This window comes from Eptesicus fuscus, chromosome 11 (genome assembly GCF_027574615.1).
Source record: "Eptesicus fuscus isolate TK198812 chromosome 11, DD_ASM_mEF_20220401, whole genome shotgun sequence".
NCBI classification, from domain to species: Eukaryota; Metazoa; Chordata; class Mammalia; order Chiroptera; family Vespertilionidae; genus Eptesicus; species Eptesicus fuscus.
The window spans coordinates 38036980-38040384 of record NC_072483.1 but is presented as its reverse complement, the minus strand read 5'-3'; the positions used below and the strand labels follow the sequence as shown (position 1 = coordinate 38040384).

General features: G+C 43.9%; 1 non-coding gene across 1 annotated transcript; it reads left to right on the top strand.

Annotated features, from left to right (window-relative positions):
• Positions 1-1294: 1294 nt before the first annotated feature.
• LOC114230511 (U2 spliceosomal RNA) lies at positions 1295-1484 on the top strand. The gene has a single exon (XR_003616434.2). It is a non-coding gene; the product is annotated as a U2 spliceosomal RNA (small nuclear RNA).
• Positions 1485-3405: the final 1921 nt, after the last annotated feature.

Sequence of the window (3405 nt, the reverse complement as noted above, 5' to 3'; positions counted from 1 at the left end):
GAGGTATGATAGATTCCCAATATTTGCTGCCCTCTCCTGTGGGAAAATTATACTTCCTTTTTCCCCACTGACATCAGCTTTAGCCATGTGATTTGTTTTGACCAATGAAATGTGAGCATATGTGATGGTTGCTACTTCTGAGCAGAAGTTTTAAAAGTCATTGTATGTTTCAACCATTCCTTATACCATCTGCCAGGAAGTGGGTGCATCCCATACAGGGACTGCTGCTTCAGTCCATGGCCAGGAGTGAAGAGTCTGTGGGGCTGACTCACAATGGAAATTCACATGAGCAGAAATTAAACGCCAGCTGTTGTAAGCCACTGTGATTTTCGAGTTGTCTGCTGCTACAGTATAACCTAGTCACTAGGTCCTAGTGTAATCTGATTCATGCAAGAAATGTTCCAATCAAATACAACAAATAAATCTTGTTAGGGTCCCAATTTATGAAGCCATAGCAGAAATCTGAATACAGACTGGATATTTAATAATAATTAAGAAGTGTTCTTTATTTTTAGGTGTGTTAATGATATCGCAGTTATGTTTAAAACAACAAAAAGAGTTCAAATATTTTAGATACATAGTCCAGGGGGGAGACTAGGTGAGGATAAAAATTGGTCATGAGCTGCTAATTATTGAGTTGGGTGATGAATATATGCCAGTTTATCATACTATTCTTTCCACTTTTGTTTAGGTTTGAAAATATTTTTTAAAATAGTATGTTGACCTGAGTCCTAGAGTTGTTTCTGACTCCCAAAGGGGTACAGAAAATATGGGAGCTGGGAGAAAGCACCTGACAGATTAAGTTTAGTAACTATGAGTACACAAAAGAGGTGTTTGGATCAGGCCTCAAAAAGAATGCATCAAGCTCTAGCCTGTTTGGCTCAGTAGATAGAGCGTCGGCCTGCGGACCAAAGGGTCCTGGGTTTGATTCCGGTCAAGGCTGTGTACCTTGGTTGGAGGCTCCTCCCCAGCTTGGGCCCTGGTCAGGGCTCATACAGGAGGCAACAAATCTATGTATTTCTCTCACATTGATGTTTCTCTCTGTCTTTCCCTCTCTCTTCCACGCTCCTTAAAAATCAATGGAAAAATATCCTCTAATGAGGATTAACAAAAAAGAATGCATCAAAACTGATTACTTCCAGTGAGAAAGATGTTTCCTCAGGAATATGACCTCAGGCCAGGGCAGTATCAGGGAGAGATTGTGGGCACTGGAGAGGTGGGTGTAGGGAGCATGGAGGTGTCAGTCTCCACATCAAGTGTGAAAGCGAAGCTGTGTGTCGTAAGTGGGATCATGATCCCTTCTCTGCCTATTGGCTAAAATCAAATGGGGTATCTCCTTACCAGTGAAAGCATCTGTTGTATTCTCCATTTGTGCACTGGGCATTAAATTAATGTTTGGAATTAGGAGATGAATCAGAAGCTGGCTCTATCTACTCCCTGCCTCAGCCTGCAACAGCTTTACTTCCAGGAATGGTGAATTCCTTTTGAGTTAATGATGGATTGTTTTCTGTTGTTCCCCTTGTCTCCTACAAAGTGCTCTGACTCACTCTTAATGAGGCTCCAGACTGCATTCCCACTGCAAGGACAGAATTTCCTGTCAGTGGCAGGGAGCAGTGGCTGAGCTAGATCTTGCTGATACCACACCCAGCAGGGTGTTGGACAAGAGGATCACTTGAGTAGGGGGAGGCCTGGGCTGAGAGAGAGAAGAGGCTGAGCCTGAGCCAGAAGGCAAGAGACTGTGTGCCTCAGGACACATGACCCAGAGACATGGTGTTAGAGAGGCAGCAGCAACCTTGGTGGCAGCACCCACTGCTCCCCTGTCTACGGGAGTCAAGTAAGGAGATGCTCTTTCTCATTCCATCCTCCAAACCTGGGAAACAGGGAGAAGATGGGCATGTGAGAGCAGACACATCTCACACTCCCACCAGATAGACATCCAAGTTCAGTGTTGTTTTGTTTTTGAGATTGAAATTTAAAAATAGGACTGAGCATATAGATTGGAAAGTTATGGAACTGGATGGAGACATCATTAAGATATGAAGGGAGCCCATGTGGCTCAGTGGTTGAGCGTTGACCTATGAACCAGGAGGTCATGGTTCGATTCCCCATCAGGTTGCCCAGGTTGCGGGCTTGACCCACTATGTAGGGCGTGCAAGAGGCAGTGGATCAATGATTCTCTCTCATCATTGATGTTTCTATCTCTCCTTCTCCCTTCATCTCTAAAATTAATAAAAAAATATTTTTTAAAAAGATATTAAAGGAGCCCAATGCCCAGGGATCCACCCCCCTCACCCCCCAGAGGCTGGGAGCAGTTAAATAGTTCCATGCTTACACCCCAGTGAACTGTTACACCTCAATAATCATAGGGTTCCTTCATTTCCCCTAACAGCACAAAACAAACTTCAGTTCAGGTTTCAAACTAGACAAAGCCCGTCTTTGGCAATTGCCTGTCTTCATCTTTCTTTCCTTCTGCCTCCTCTCCTTTATCCTGCTGCCCTCTGTGCAATTAACTGGAGCCACACTTATGTACCATCAAGGACACTAAAAATAAATGTCTATATTTCCTTTTAATGTTTTGCCTACTGTGACCTACTTTTAGTTTAATTTCAAAAACAAGGGGATGACGTGTGTTCTAAATAAACACACCAGTGAACTCTGTCCTACCGTGTCTGCTGCACGGCTGTTATACCATAAACCAACGTTGTTCTCTACAGACAGCGCAAGTGAAAAAGATCTGTGTACATCCACTGATATTTACGTTCTGAATTTCCACTTGCTCCATCAAAAATCTATTTCTCTGAGGACTGTCTCCCCCGGATAGCCCTGGTGTTAAAGCGCTCTGATGTGCCGCGTCGCTTGCAGAAGCACTTCCAACCCACCCACGTCTGAAATCACCTTTTACGGCGGCTGTAAAATCAAGAGCTTCCTTGCAGAGGAAGCATTTTATCAGTCGATGCTATTTTAATTATTCATTTTTGATGAGAAACCTATGAGTATCTCCACAAACTGCAGTCAATAGGTACGCTGCCACCGAAACATCAAGTTACGGGCTGAGGATTCCACCCACCTTGGGTGAATATTGTCGCAACTTAAATAGTTCCGCTTAGAGAGCAAGATATACGTGTGTGCTTTAGAAGTTAGCTTTAACATTCACCCGAGGCGTTGTTAATCAACTCTGAAGCTCTAATGGGAAGTACGCACTCCAGGGGCTGGTTGATGAGAACTGAAGGGGCCTAAACGGGACCTTGGACTTGGAATCTGTGCCTCCTACAGCTTCATCAACTACTTGTTTCTGCAGCGCCACGAGAGGGTTTATTTTTTGGTGTTAGAAATAACTTCTCATTGGTGAAACACGTGTTTTTTGGGGAATGGGTACCACATAGGCACCTCACCCTTAAACAAATG